This window comes from Stenella coeruleoalba, assembly GCF_951394435.1.
Source record: "Stenella coeruleoalba genome assembly, chromosome: X".
NCBI lineage: Eukaryota > Metazoa > Chordata > Mammalia > Artiodactyla > Delphinidae > Stenella > Stenella coeruleoalba.
The window spans coordinates 28,032,063-28,048,872 of NC_137152.1; the positions used below are offsets into that span (position 1 = coordinate 28,032,063).

Consider the following 16,810-nt stretch of genomic DNA (forward strand, 5'->3'; position numbering starts at 1 on the left):
CCGCACTGTGTGGCACGCGGGATCTCAGTTCTTCGACCAGGGATCCAACCCGTGCCCCTGCATTGGGAGAATGGAGTCTTAACCACTGGACCACCAGGGAAGTCCTTCATGTAATATTTACATGATTAGTATACTTTTTCAAAACCATCACCATAAGCAGAATGATACAATTTTCAAACACTTCAGTTGTCTAAGAAAGAACTGCATAAAAAGATCAGTCTCATTCCGATTTTAGGACAATAGAGAGATAAGTGGAATTTTTCTCCCTGACTTATTTGTATTATCCTACATTTGTAGATATATAATTCCTAAAGTGTATTTTTCTGTAATGTCTTTTGTTCCTGGTGTTCAGTGTATGCATATATGTATTCCAATTGCTTTAATTCAAAGAAACTACTTAAACTTTAACTAAGGAAATATATTTTTGAGAAAGTCTATCAAGTTTACTAGGTTGTAAGCATGGACTATAGTCTTTTTCCTTTTAAGTTAACCTTGGTAATTCCAGCTGTATAGTTCAGTGTTTGCATTTAAAGCCAACTCTGAATTATCCACAGCCATGAAATGAGAATAATAATAAACGGTATCTTAAGTTACTGTTTTATATACTTATTTAATCCCTTCAATGCTCAGAAGGAGGTGCTAGTATCCCCCCTGCCCCCATTTTACAATTTTAGAGATTGAGGAGAGGCTAAGAGACTTAACCAGGGTGACACAGTAAGTGGCAGAGAGAGCATGCAAATCCTAGTCTCCCTGGGCACCGGAGTCGGTGCTCTTAATACCACTCTATGCTCAGGCGCTGACCAAGCCCCCCCAAAGTGAAATAAGATCATTTTGATTATCCAACTGAACTTATCCACATGGAATCCCTGAATATATAAAACAAACACAGGATTACTTAGGGCCAGATAAAAAGACATCCCAGTGAGTTAAGAGTAGGTATGATTTACCCAAAAGCATAACGATCACCTACCCACACAGGTAGAATGAGTCCAATACAACGATATCTATGTTTAAAGTATATAAGTAGGGAGTAGCAGGCTTTTGTAGGCTAAACGGATGAAAAAACAGTTGTGCTTAGAGATGAGCAGCCGAATTCTTAATATTAAAGGAAAAACAACTATGTAAAAAATTGGGTTAAACTGGTAGGTATGTCAAAGGCTTCTTTAGTGAAAGTAGAGATGAACAGCAAGGAATGTGCAATAGCTTCAACTCACCTATTAACACGTGAACCTCCAGGCCTGCCAAGAGACTTAGAGTGGCCAAACGTGTCATAATAGGCTTTTAGTTTTCAACAGGATCAGAGAGAAATCACATTTTAACTCCGATTAATTCCAACATCCTGTTAATTGAATACCTTGACAAGCTGGTTAATGAGACCGTGGACGGAAGAATGTAAGAGCACTTGTTTTTTTATTGTGGCTTTTCAGTTTACATTTCCTTCATAAAGAAAAGCTGATAAATGACACTGGAACATCTATATTTGTAACCAGAAAATAAATTGCTATTACAGTAACTTTGCCGCGGTAGGCAGGCTACAGTATAAAGGGAATTTATTTTTAGGTAGATTGCTGGTGTTCAAAAATGTTCTATTTGCAAGGCTAGCTTGGTTAGCTACTATGCAGAAAAGAGTTAAGATAACATGCCTGAGACTGCTTTCGGAAGAATGGTCTGTTAGTAAGGTTGGCCCTTGCCTGGCATCTGGGAACTTGGGTTTTGCGAGGGTTCCCACCAGTCCCAGAACTGCTAAGGGTGACTCACTGTGTCTAAGTGGTTTGTGCAGTGTAGTGCCTGCTGAACTCTGCTTTCCTTCTGGGGGGAGTTTTGATATATGATTGACAGAGGGGACCTACGTGACCAGCCCCCAATGAAAAGCCCAAATGCTAAGTCTCCAATGGGCGTCCCAGGGCAGTAACATCACACACGTGTTGCTGCATTTTTGTTGCTGGGGGAAGAGTGCGCTCTGAGTGACCCCTCATGGGAGGAATGAAACCAAGTAGGACCGTGTGGGCCCTCCCTGGTAGAAAAGCGCCTCTGTGTCCCCCGTTTCTTGTCTGTAGAAAAAGGCTTTAGTCTCCTAGACCCTTCGTGAGTTCCAAAGAGCAGACTCCAACATTTGCTCATTGGGGAAGTGAGGGAATGCAGAAACAAAGGAGGAGCAATCAAGCAAGAAAAGTAATGACAGCTTAAACAGTAGTTCAGCAATAAAACAGAGTCTTAGTTCCTCCTCAAGAGATCCACATAATAATCTGACGTACACCTTTGAGTTGTTCTGCACAAACTAAGACTCCCCACCCAGGCGGAGGATGGTGACTACACGCTGACCACAAGCAAGTAGACCTGAGACTGACTGGAACCAGAAGTTTGGTGACTGCTTAAGATTACCGAAACATCACCCTGTTACCCCACCACCAACCAATCAGAAGAAAGTCTTGCATCCTGCAGCCCTCCCCCCAAATGTTGCCTTCAGAAACCCTCCCCTGAAGCCACCAAGGAGTTCTGGTCTTTTGAGCATGAGCTGCCCATTCTCCTTGCTTGGTGTCCCGCAAATAAATGCTGTACTTTCCTTTACCACACCTGGTGTCAGTAGACTGGCTTTGCTGCTCGGTGGGCACACGGACCCAAATTTGGTTTAGTAACTGGAAGAGAGTAAAAGGAAGCCTGCATGTGGATTCCTCTAGATCCTGCTCGTGTCTTTTTCCCTCGTGATCTGGCTGTATACCCATACTGTATCGCCGTAATACATCTTAGCCATGTGTGCCACTATATGCTGAGTCCCGTGAGTCCTTCTAGTGAATCTGAAGGTGGGGATGGTCTTGGAAGCCCTTCAGCACAGCTACTTTCTACAGGCATTTTACATCCACAGGCTTTAGTTTGAAAAGCAGTGCTAAGTACATGTGTTTCATCAGAAGCCTGTAGAAAGATGATGTCTTGCCCCTGTTCTGACCAGATAAATAAAACTCCAAATATATTTGCAATCTTTGATTTCAATACATCAGCCCGCAACAAACATTTTACACAGTAAGAAGCTCTGGAAGAGAATCAGGAAGGCAGTGAATGCACACAGCAGAAACAATAGTTCACTTTTAAAGAAAAGTAAGCAGAAATGTCATTGTTCCTTTAGCCTTGGGGCACAATTATTCTTTGTTCTGAGAATTGTAAAAAGAATAAAATCCAAGAAGCCATATGAAGATCTCCTGTGGACTTTTAAAAATATCAGCCAAGGGAGAAAGTGGGCAGAGATAGAGGGATCATGTTATTAACAAATGTTGTCTTTTTTGTTTGTTTGTTATTTTGTAATGCTTTTCTCCTTTTAAAAATTTTTTGCGCTTTGTGAATGTTGTCTTTTAAAATTACAATAACATTACCTTCACTACAATATCACTATGTGTTCTATCTACTCTTCTTTTTAGGTACTGGGGGGCTGTGAAATATTTGTGAACAAAGGAAGAAAAAAACATTCACACTGTATGTTTTGAAACGGAATTGAAAACAAAAGAAAAGAACAAAGCAGAGCATTCACTGAGATCATCACATGAAAAGAGAAGATGCCTGACAGGATTAAAATGCCAGTGCCTGGCATCAGGTAAAATTAAAATGTCAATTTCATAATAAATATGTCATGAAGAGATCCTGTCACACAGTATGAAATGTTAGAAAACGACAGTGCGGTGCAATGTACATCTTCTAAGCATCACTGTGGTTTTTTTCCTCATCCTTTAAAGCAATATGATTTTTCAGAATGCATAAAATACAATGTTAGGACAGCGTTTAACACGTTTCATATAGTTTCACAGGGCACTTCCAGAATATGAGTAATAATTTAAGGAAGATATTTCATCTATTGCGAGTAGGGTTTGACACTCTCTTCCTTTCCTCTACGATTCCTGTAACATTTATGCGTCTTTAGCATCGGCCTCCTGTGTTTTTCCGCTTGCCACCCACTGACTACTTTGTAATTAAGTTTATTTTTTCCTCCACAAACTGAAGATTTCTTAATGGAAGAAATGGTAAAAGACTGGCCTTAAAGGGCAGTGGGTTTTGCCAGAAAGTTGCAAGAGGATAAGGTTAAAAAGAAGAAAGATAGTGAGAGTAATGAATAGTTTGAGGACTAGAGATGGCATGGAGTTACTGGAATTGCAATGTGAAGCCTATTGAAATGATCTGTCGTTAAAATAGAAGTGATGTGACAAATAGCTATGTCTATCAAAGAACTTTAATATTGCCTCAAAAAGGATTATTTTCCAATACTCTCAGTCCAGTTAGAATAGATAAATCATTTGTAACAAAGATATTTTTATTTCTGTTACATTCCTCATAATAAAGGTGAGTAGATTTGGCTTCACAAAATTATTTCTAAGACCGTAAACTCCTTTAAGGAAGGGAAGTGAATCCATTATTCCTGACTTGTATTTTTCTCCCCACGCCCTCAGGCTCTTCTCAATGCTTAGTTCATAAAAGGAATTTGGAGAAAAGTGGAGGGGGTGATGGGGGCAGGTTGCTCCTTTTGTTGATAGGTCGACTGGAAGAAAAATGCACAATATAAGAGTTGTGAGTTTGGTGTTTGTTTTTAACTTTTTATTTTATACTGGGGTATAGTTGATTAACGATGTTGTATTAGTTTCAGGTGTACAACAGAGTGATTCAGTTATACATATTACATGTATCTGTTCTTTTTCAAATTTTTTTTCCCAATGAGGTTGTTACAAAATATTGAGCAGAGTTCCCTGTGCTACACAGCAGGTCCTTGTTGGGTATCCATTTTAAATACAGCAGTGTGTACATGTCAAGACCTTGCTGGGGACTATTGCCCAGGAGACAGCCTCTCAGTAGTTCCGAGGGAACTGCTCTGAAGAGGAAGAGGAAGAAGCCTAGTTTATATATGATTTTTGGCTAGGGAATCTATGCAGTCAAGCATGCATCTTGGTAGAAGATTACTGCTGTTCACAAAGAACAGGTATCTCAGGTTAATGATTTCAGTGCTTTTCTGTGTATGGGTCTAACTATCTAAGGGGCTTGTTTTCTCCAAAGCACAGAGTGCCTCATCCTGATTTTCATCCTGAATGGTTCTCAGGGTACACTGTCAGTCAGTAACGACTTAGAGCTGGGTGCTGAGCAATGCTCTTTGCTCTTCTTTTTTTACAGCTATGTTATAAAAAATTAATTTTACTTTGTAATTCATAATTGAGAGGTGGACTGCAGCTCTATCTGATTTCAGTTCTAGAATTTCCACTGGGTTCTATTTATAGTTCATACTTCTTTGCTGAGAGTCCCTGTCTGTATATTCACTGTGAGGATACTTTTATTTACTTCCCCTGAGCATAATTAAAATAGCTCCTTTAATATCCTTGCCTAATAATTTGGACAACTGTGTCATCTTAGGGTTGATCTCTGTTGATTAACTTTTCTCCTCAACACTGGGCCACGTTCTCCTGTTTTGTTGTATAATTTTGGATTTTTCCCTGGATATTGTGACTGTTATATCATGGAGACTCTGGATTCTGCTCTAGTCTCCTGAAGAGTTGATTTTGATATTTTGCTTGTTTGTTTGTTTTTAAGTCGGGTATGTCATTTGGTTGGTTTCAGACTTCATGGTCTGAATCTCCTGAGGTGGCAACATCTCAGATTTCAGCTCTCTTAGATTTAGCTGTGTTAATTTGAGCCTACCCTAGCACCTGTGCAGATCAGGGGTCAGCCAGAGAATTGAGCGAAATTTGTAGAGAGAAATCGATGCACCCCCCTCTCTTGTCTCCTTTCCATTGTCACCCCCTTGCTTTCCAGTGGCTGTGGTTGCCCTGGATTCTATCCTCTATTTCTTCAGGCCAGAAATTCTGCAGATTTTCTGAGTTTTAGCCACTCCAGGTAGAGATACCTTTGTTTTTTCCTCAGTCTAACGGATGGAAAACTGGTACTGCGCTCTGTTCCTTCTTCCGAGTTTCAAATTCCCTCCAAGATCTACTGTTTTTGTTTATTCTCCTATGCCTCCCAGTCACTGTTTGTTTTATATTATTTTTGGTATTTTTTCCCCCAGCATCTTAAATTGTTTCCTGTGGCAGGGTTGGATCTAGTAGAGCTACTCAGCTGTACTGATAGCAAAACTGATAGCTCTATGTGATTTCAAATGTGACAACTATAAAATGAACTTTGTGACTGTAAAAGTTTCTATGGTGTTTTCGCTAGTGGGATGTTATAGTAAAAATAATCGGCCTAGCTATTAAAAGTGAGCCTACCAAATATAACTTTTCTATAAGCTATTTAAATATTTTAAAAATAGAACTTTCAAAAGATAGTAAAATAAAAAGTAAACAGAACAATAATTACTTGGAAATTCATATTATAAATTAAGGATATTTGAAGGAAGGATAAGTGGCATTACAGAAGACATAAGGTGAGAAGTAAACACAAAGGCTGTGACCTTGATTCTAAGTCATTACAGATAAAGACATTGGACTTCAGTATAGGTTTTCTCCCTCAAAGTCTGATGTGGGTTGGCAGGGGCTCTCGTCCATTTAGTGACTCAGGGATCCAGCGTTGCACCATCTTGTGATGTTGCCATGTAAACACGTGGCTTGCATGACCTCTGCTATAGGGAGAGAAAGAGCCAGAGAGTTGCTTGCACACAGGCTTTTTATAGCCGGACTTGGAAACGGCGTGCCATTTTTGTCTACATTCCATTGGCAAGAACTCAGTGAAATGCTCCCAGTCCATCTGCAGGGGAGGTTGGGAATGTTGTCTTTCTGTGTGTCCAAGAAGAGGAAGTGGTACGGTGAACACACGGCACCGTACGTGCAACGCTCTCCTTGTAATCGAGGCTACAAGAGGGAAAAAAAAAGATATGGTTTTTAGTCCACATTTCTCTTCTTAATGGGAAAGAAAGTTGCTACTTCTTGCATATTACAAGAATACTGATAGGATCAAGATTACCTCAGAAAAGTATTCATGCAGTTGATCCAAAAGGAGCAGAGAGGCCCACTTACAGTAAAGAGTGACATCTGTAGTTATAGACAGACTGGTATTTGCGTACGAGGGCGGTGTTTTATAAGATGTTCTTTCTGCTCCCTTTTCTCAGTAGTTTTAGCAGCCTGCTCTATATTATAAGGGCAATACGGAGTCTGTAGTTCTTGTACAATAAGAGGTATAGGATATGTAGCTTTTATATACAAGAAGGTAATATGCAGCCTATATGGAGGGTGGGAGCACTGAGAGCTCGCCACTGAGGGTTGGTGCAGCTGGGCTCCCTTCATGCTGATTGTCCTTCAACCCCAGGGAGGCTGGTGGGCTGGGCTTTGACCTTTCTCTCCTGGGGCTCTCTGCCCTGACATGTGGGAGTGGCCTACGTGTAATCCATTCAGGAATCCCAAAGCTTGAAAAGTTCTCCATTGATTACTGATTCTCCCTTCAAAAGTATTCCCTACGTCAGATTTGGGACTTACCGTGCATGGTTTGTTTTATTGTTACAGTTGGGTTTTAATTTTGTTTTAACTTAGAATATCTTAGCTGATCTTTCATAGTTTCTCTGGTGGGGTTCTTTGTATTGTAACGAACTTTAACCTCTTTCCTGTTTTACTAAGTAAATGTTTAACACAGTTTTTTTTAGCTCCTTTCATACCTATATACAGAGAGGGAGAGAAGTGGAGCGAGAAACCAAAAGATATAGGAATAGATGGCAATTTCTGTATCCGATACAGGATTTTTGTGCAGAAATGATCAAAAACTATTTTCTGAAAGAGCCAGTATCTCTGTCACAATCATTTTATGAAGAAATTATTTTATTATTTTAATACCGTACATAATATTTTCTGGAATTTATAATATATTTCTAGAATTATACATTAATATATTATTGTATATTAATATATTATATATCATATTTTCTAGAATTTATACAATGTAAAGTATACAAAAAATGCCCCAAAAAATCAAAAAGAAAAGAATCGCTCACAGTCCCATCATTCATTCGCTGTTTACAATTTAGAAAATGTGTGCACTGAAAACTTGATGATATTTGTAAGGAGATAGAGGGCAAATCCGTTACAAAATCATGAACAGCTGGTTAGCTGAGGAGGCAGTCTGTAGAAATGGAGAGAATGGAAGATTTGAGACAGTGATATTAGAAGAGCATGAAGCAACTAAATGAATGAAGAGGCGTCAGAGAGGAAACTTTTTTCCTCTACCCTTCTGAGTTCTTCTTGCCGGTCTAAGAATTAATCTGACATGAGACAGATTGACAGCAGAAAATCAAACAAAAATTTAGTAACATGTAGACGTGGGAGAGACCCAGGAAAACTGAGTAACTTGCCAGAATGTGTGAAGCCCTCACCTTAAATACCATCTTCAGCTAAAGACAAAAGAGGATGTTGGGGGCAGTGGTTTGGAACTTCAACGGGGAGGAAGGCAATTCACACAGAGATGGAAAAGCAAATGTTCGCTAAACAAATGTTTGCTGGGCCTTGCAGAGATGATGCAGAAACAGAGTGGACCCTGATCTCTAGGCCCTGCTGAGTTTCCCCAATACATCTAGCCTGTGTTCTTTAGATACCTCTAGTGATAGCTCTATTCTGGGAACAGGACTTCTGTCTAAATTCTTTTAGGCAGTGAGGTGGAAGGTCAGAGATTCTTCCTGAGTCTTTTGGGTCTTGATGGTTTTCAGCTTGAAATAATCCGCATGTCAAAGAGACACATTTTGGTGTGGCGAATTTTGTTCCCCTATAGAGTAAAAGTGTTATAAAGGTATAGTGTTAGGGCTTCCCCGGTGGCGCAGTGGTTGAGAGTCCGCCTGCCGATGCAGGGGACACGGGTTCGTGCCCCGGTCCGGGAAGATCCCACATGCCGCGGAGCGGCTGGACCCGTGAACCATGGCCGCTGAGCCTGCACATCCGGAGCCTGTGCTCAGCAACGGGAGAGGCCACAACAGTGAGAGGCCCGCATACTGCAAAAAAAAAAAAAAAAAATGTTTCTTAACCTCAAATGTGAAATGAGGATGATAATAAGTGCTACCTCAAAAAGGTACGGGGAGGACTAAAAGTACATGACACATTGTAAATGTTCACATGTTATTATTAATACTGTTACTGCTACTATGTATATGGTTTATTCAAGAATGACTACGGGGACCATCTATTAATGGAGCCATACTCAAAGAAGGCCCCCGGGCTTTAAGTCAAAAGACTGATAAATAAATGTACATATAGCTTTATGTTAAAATGAAGTTTTCAATTCTCCACTTTAGCCAGCTTTGCCAATTACCAAACCAATTCCAATCCTAATTGCTTTTTTTTTTTTTTGCGGTATGCGGGCCTCTCAGTGTTGTGGCCTCTCCCGTTGCGAAGCACAGGCTCCGGACGCGCAGGCTCAGCGGCCATGGCTCATGGGCCCAGCCGCTCCGCGGCATGTGGGATCCTCCCGGACCAGGGCACGAACCTGTGTCCCCTGCATCGGCAGGCGGACTCTCAACTACTGCGCCACCGGGGAAGCCCCCTAATTGCTTTTGATGAGGGAATTGTCCTACAAGCTGGTTTATTTTTCTGCAAATCATTAGCTTACAAACACAAAAATAAGACCCAAATCCTATGAAAATACAAAGCTCCCGTGACAGATAAGTATCACTTCACTCAACCCTTCCTTCCATAGTTTTTTAAAGATTAAGAGTTTAAAACAGTAATGCCATGTGCCTGTGGCCCATGGCATCCTGTACCAGTCCGGCTCCACCCTTCTGTCCCTATGCAACATTCATCTTATATAAAACAAGGGCCAAGGTCTTTTCAAGCTGAGGTTGCCTTCTGTAGCTGTTGTAGGATTCCCGTTGCACCTTGCTTTCAAACATTTCAATGTTGCCTCTCTCTTGTTATCTTACCTTAAAAAATCATATTGAAGTAAATGGTGTCAGACGTATCCTGAGACCTAGCCTATTGTATTGGCCTAGGTCACCCAGAGGGGTCTACCCACGAGAAATGAGGGAAATTAGTCACTACCTCCCGACAAAATAAACAGAATTTCCTTTTTCTTATCCAGGATCATAACAATAACTACTTCTGGTTAGGCTATAAAGGGCTCAAGTGAAGAGGGCAATGGAATCCCAGGTTGCTTCTGATAGAATCATCTCAATGTTTTAGTAATTAGCAATTGGGCTTTTCTCAAATGTCTTATATGGAAAATCTGTAATTATTTGGAGAAAAATGTTCCCTATTTTGGGGGTCAGATTGGGAGAAGATACCCCAAAGTCTACAGCTATTGATCCAAAGGGAAGACAAATCAGAAGGAAGCAAATATCATCCAGTAATATTTATTAAGGTAGGGCTCTGTTGGGCTTCTTCCCAACGGTAAAAAGAGACTCGGCCCCTCTTCTCCCGGTGATAGTAGATTTAAGAAAATCAGCTCAGATTGTGATGAAACAAAAGACATATTAGAGCTGAAGACAAAATGGCCAACAAACACTCAGACCAAACAGAGAGCAAATACAAAATCACTGAACGTTGTATCGATTTTTCTGTCTGAAAGCTGGATATATGTTTGACTATAGGATTTCAGAATTCAATCGAACGTCTTAGATTAAGAATCGTAACTCTTAGCCTTAAAAGGGATACTCATGATTTAGAGGCAAGAGCACCAAATGAGGTTTCAGAAGACCTGAATTCTAGTCCCAGCTCCATTCTGTATTTAGGTGAAGACACTTAACCTCTCAGAACTGAGTGAATTAGGATCACACACTTACTGGATTCTAATCTAGTCCTTGACCCTTAGCAGCCATGACCTTGGGCCCAGTGCTTAACCTTCCCTAGCCTTGGATTGGCTATTTGCAAAACAGGGATAATCATAGAACTAAACTGTTGTAGGTAGAAGTGATGATTCCATGGAATAAACATATGTAAAGAGCATAGCACTGTGGCCAGCATACAAGTACTCAACAAATATTAGCTGGAATTTACTTATTCACTTGTCTGGGAGGTGGTTAGAGAGACTGGCTGGAAGGAGTGAGTGTCAGAATCGGTGGCGTTAGCTCATTGAAAGGGAGCTATTTTTTTTTAAATTATTTACAATTTTTCAGCCTCTAAAGAAATGCTGGTACCCTAAGGCATAGTCCTGGGTGACCACACCCTAGTCAAACCTCTCATAACAGATCTTGCTCTTTTGCATGAAGATCCAGGGTCTTTGAATGCCTTCTGTGTAGTACTCATTCTTTTTAACCAGAAACTAGACAGTTAGCCTGGGGAATAAGAGAGTATGCAGAAGTACAATTTATATTTATAGTAATTATTTTAGCTTTTATTCCAGTATCGACAATGCCATATTAATAGTATCCTTTTCCAACAACTGAGAACTGTTTAGCCACCAAAAAGATGATCCAAATTTAATGCACTTAGGGCTTAGAAGAGTGCCTGTTTGGGACCTCCAGGAAGTCAACTCTGAGACAATCAGGATAAAAAGAGGTTTGGGGGAAGGATGGAGAAGTAACATCTCTGAAAGGTAAATGGCCGGGGAAGGCTTGGGCAGAGAAAACCTTGATCCTGAGATGCCGATTTGACACTTCTGAAAGGAAAGCGAGGAGCTTCCGACCAAAATGCAGATGTGATCAAGTTTCAGCCAACCCGAGAGGGAGCTCCAGACCAAAGATTGCTCCTTAGAGGAGTCCCACATTGGGCAGGAAGGGCCAGGTACCAGTGACCCACCATGCTCATTCACATGGTGGGGATTGCCCATCAAGCATGCATCGCCTCTGCTCCCACCTCCGAAGTTGAGGCGCATCCTGAAGGTGATATAGCTGGAGGCTGCCCGCTAAGCCTACTGTTTGTAGCTGAGCAAGAATTTTCTTTCTTGAAGGAAGATCTGAGAGGCATACCTGAATGGCTGCCAAAGAGAGTTCCCATAATATACACACCCTCAATATATTTTATTAGAATACAGACTTTTCCTGTTTTTATACCTTACATCATTTAATGTTTTGTGATTTAAATCTTTATATTTTTTCTTGAAATTTTTTTACCAAATTCTTGAGTAGTTAAATTGAAATAGCAAATTACAAATTATAGTAAAGGACTTTAAAGTATATATTTAAAAGTCGATTTATTTTATTTTTAGAGGCAACTAAGTAAATATTCATTCCTGTGTTCCCAGGTGTACCGATAAAGTTGGCATTTAAAATGCTGAGGTGCCTAACCATGAAATTTCATTTATATTTTGTATTGAATTAAAATTCGTACTTTTGAAGTCATATTTTTGATATTGCAAGCACATGTTAGATGCAAAAACAGCATTCTCTTTTAGTTTTCAGGTTCTTTGAGGATAGGCATTGTATCCGTATTGCCAAGTATTTTCCAAGAGGTTCTGTAGCCCAATTATAATGAACAGAGAATCACCTCATTTCTTGAATGTGATGAAGGATTATTTAAAATAGACATTTAACATTAGTGAGATATATAAAACATTCATTGAAAATGAAATATGTTTTTTACATAACCTTACCTTTTAGTGAATTCAGGAGGATGATAGACTATGCTTTTGGATTACTCTGTGATACAATGAAAGTTGTAAACAAAATGAGCCATGGACATTAGAAATGAAAAGCCATACTCTCTCCATCATGACAGTAAACCAGAGGATATTCTTTCATATATATTTTTACAGACATGTATGGACAGACAGATTGAATTCTGTAGATATACATTGGCATTTCCAATGTGCTTTAAGACCTTTTAAAAAATGTAAATATTGGCTCCCTGGATTATCTAAAGATTTAAATAAGTTAAGCTGCACATACATGGCAGTCATAATTATTATGTAACTAACTTTTGTATTCTGTAGCCAAAAGAAATTCCTGTATTCTGATGAGACTCAGTAAATATGGATAGAAAAAAATGTTTAACATCTCCTAATTATATCACATTTTGCTGAGTATTTTTCCAATATTTTACTATAAAATTTTTCAATGATACAGAAAAGTGGGAAGGATTGTACAGTGAACACTCACCAAAGAGATTCTACAAATAACATTTAACTTTACTTGCTTTTATCTGTCCATCTATCCATTACTTCATCCTTGCCTCAGTCCAAATGATTTTCAACACATTTGAAAGTAGATCGTACATATCAGTATATTCCCCCTAAAATACATTAGAATTCATTAGAGTTTAATATCTGGTTGTATTTTTTTCTTTTGAGGTAAAATTTCGATACAATATAATGCAGATGTCTTGAGTGTGCCATTCGGTGAGGTTCCACAGATGCACAGATCTGTGCACCCAGAATACAGTATGTTAATATCATCCCATAAATTTTCTCTTGCCTGCGTACCACTTCCCAGTGAATCTCCCAACACCCCACAGGGAAATACCATTGTCTTTTTTTTCCCACCATAGATGAGTTTTGCCTGCTCTGGAAATTCATGTAAATGGTATCATACACATTCTTTCTTTTCTTTTCTTTTCGGTTCGGTTTTGTTTTTGGTTTTGTATGTTTTAAATTAATTTTTATTGGAGTATAGTTGATTTACAATGTTGTGTTGGTTTCTGCTGTACAGCAAAGTGAATCAGTTATATATATACATGTATTCACTCTTTTTTTAGATCTTATTCCCCTATAGGTCATTACAGAGTACTGAGTAGAGTTCCCTGTGCTATACAATAGGTTCTTATTAGTTTTCTATTTTATATATAGTAGTGTATATATGTCAATCCCAGTCTCCCAATTGATCCACCCCCCCTTCCCCCTTGGTAACCATAAGTTTGTTTTCTACATCTGTGACTATTTCTGTTTTGTAAATAGGTACGTTTGTACCGTGTTTTTAGATTCCACATGTAAGCAATATCATATGATATTTGTCTTTCTCTGTCTGACTTACTTCACTCAGTATGATAATCTCCAGGTCCATCCATGTTGCTGCAAATGGCATTATTTCATTCTTTTTAATGGCTGAGTAATATTCCATTGTATATATGTGCCACATCTTCTTTATCCATTCATCTGTCGATGGACACTTAGGTTGCTTCCATGTCCTGGCTATTGTAAATAGTGCTGTAATGAACACTGTGGTACATGACTCTTGTTGAATTACGGTTTTCTCAGGATATATGCCCAGTAGTGGGATTGCTGGGTCATATAGTAGTTCTATTTTTAGTTTTTTAAGGAACCGCCATGCTGTTCTCCATAGTGGCTGTATCAATTTACATTCCCACCAACAGTGCAAGAGGGTTCCCTTTTCTCCACACCCTCTTCAGCATTTATTGTTTGTAGATTTTTTGATGATGGCCATTCTGACCTGTGTGAGGTGATACCTCATTTTAGTTTTGATTTGCATTTCTCTAATGATTAGTGATGTTGAGCATCTTTTCATGTGTTTGTTGGCCATCTGTATGTCTTCTTTGGAGAAATGTCTATTTAGGTCTTCTGCCCATTTTTGGATTGTGTTGTTTGTTTGTTTGTTTGTTTGTGCGGTACGCGGGCCTCTCACTGTTGTGGCCTCTCCCGTTGCGGAGCACAGGCTCCGGACACGCAGGCTCAGTGGTCATGGTTCACGGGCCCAGCCGCTGTGCGGCATGTGGGATCTTCCCAGACCAGGGCACGAACCCGTGTCCCCTGCATTGGCAGGCGGACTCTCAACGACTGTGCACCAGGGAAGCCCTGTTTTTTTGATAATGAGCTGCATGAGCTGTTTGTATATTTTGGAGATTAATCTCTTGTTGGTCACTTCATTTGCAAATATTTTCTCCCATTCTGTGGGTTGTCTTTTCATTTTGTTCCTACATAGTCTTTCATGTAAGGCTTTCTTCACTCAGCACTTTTTTTTCAGATTCATCCACATTGTTACTTGTTTCAGTAGTTCATTTCTTTTTCTTTTTATTTTTTTTTGCTGAGTTATACCTCCTTGTGTGAAGATCTCAGCTTGTTTATTCATTGTCTTACTTATGGGCAACTCTGTTTCCAATTTCAGACTACTGTAAATAAAGCTGTTAAGAACCTTTTCATACTAGTCTTTTTTGTACACATTTGTTATCATTTCTCTTGAGTAAATACTGATGAGGGGAGTTGTTTGGTTATAGAGTAGGCATATGTCTAATTTTAGAAGAAGCTGCCAGATCTTTGTCCAAAGTAGTTGTATGTTGTTTCACTCCCACCAACAATGTATGAATGTTCCGATTGCTCCATATGTTCACTCACATTTGGTGGTGTTGATCTTTTCAATTTTAGCCAAACTGGTGGGTATGTTTTGTGAGCTAATTGTGGTTTTATTTTGCATTTCCCTGATGATTGATGATGTTGGGCGCATTGTCATGTGCTCATTGACCATTTGTATCTCTTCCTTTGTGAGATCTCTACTCAACTTTTTTGTTCATTTTTAAATTGCTTTTTTCTTTTTATTATTGAGTTTCAGAAATTCTGTTTGTGTATTGATGGCAGTATTTTGTGAGATATATGTTATGCAGAGTTTTCTCCCAGTCTGAAGGTTTTTCATTAATTTTCTAAATGATACCATTTGATGAACCAAAGTTTTAAATTTTCATGAAGTCTAATTCATCATTATTTTTGTTTATGGTTATTGCTTTCTTTGTTCTGTCTTAGAAATCTTTGCCTACCTCCAAGTCACAAAAATATTCTGTTTCCACATAAATGATTTATTTTATTTTATTTTTTAATATTACTTAACTAATTTATTTTTGGCTGCATTGGGTCTTCGTTGCTGCACGCAGGCTTTCTCTAGTTGGGGCAAGCGGGGGCTACTCTTCATTGTGGTGCGGCGGGCTTCTTATTGCAGTGGCTTCTCTTGTTGCGGAGCATGGGCTCTAGGTGCGTGGGCTTCAGTAGTAGTGGCTTGCAGGCTCAGTAGTTGTTGCTCGCGGGCTCTAGAGCGAAGGCTCAGTAGTTGTGGCGCACGGGCTTAGTTGCTCCACGGCATGTGGGATCTTCCTGGACCAGGGCTCGAACCCGTGTCCCCTGCATTGGCAGGTGAATTCTTAACCACTGTGCCACCAGGGAAGTCCCCCACATACAAGATTTATAGTTTTACTTTGTACATTTAGGTCTATGTTCTATCTCAAATTAAGTTTTTATTGTGTGAGGTAGGAATCAAGTTTCAATATCTTTGCATATGGGTACCCCGTTATTCCAGCATTATTCATGGAAAAGGCTCTCCTGTCCCTAACAGATTGCCTTGGCTACTTTGTCAGTAATCAAATGACCATATAAGTGGGACACTTCTGTGCTCTCTATTTAATCTATTGATATTTCTATTGGTCTGTATGCCAGGCTGTCTATGACGTTATAGTAGGTCTTAAAAGTCAGTTATTGTAAGTCCTCTAAGTTTGCTTTTCTTTTTCAAAATTGCTTTAGATAATTTGTATTCTTCCTTTACATTCCTATATGACTTTATTTTCCTATATTCCTTTTATATTCAGTGTGATTATTTTTTAGGTCTGCTGGGATTATGATTGGGAATGTGATGAGTCTAAAATCAAAACTGGGAGAAATATGTCTTAACATTGAGTTTTCCAGTACATGAACGTGGTGTATCTTTCCATTTAGTTAGGTCTTTCTGAATTTCTATCAGCAGTTTTTTGTGGTTAATAATAAAGAGGTCTTGCATATCCTTTGTGAAATTTATTCTTAACCACTTTATAGTTTCTGATGTTATCATAAATTAAACTGTTTCCAGTTTTATTTTCTAATTGTGTGCTAGCATATAAAACATGATTGACTTTTTCTATTATTTTATTTCCAAATATATGGATTTTGTCTAAATATCTATTGTACTTATTTCTTTTTTTAATGTTTTGATAATTTTATTTTTTATTATTTTTAATTAATTAATTTATTTGGCTGTGCC

At 39.1% G+C, this 16,810-nt stretch overlaps 1 protein-coding gene across 1 annotated transcript in view; it reads left to right on the forward strand.

Annotated features, from left to right (window-relative positions):
- The window catches only part of PRRG1 (proline rich and Gla domain 1), a 255,606-nt gene that overhangs the window by 106,891 nt on the left and 131,905 nt on the right, over nucleotides 1–16,810 (forward strand). Inside the window, exon 3 of the mRNA XM_079910184.1 lies at nucleotides 3,411–3,583. The gene's annotated coding sequence lies outside the window, so the exon portion shown is untranslated. The remainder of the gene's footprint in view (nucleotides 1–3,410; nucleotides 3,584–16,810) is intronic.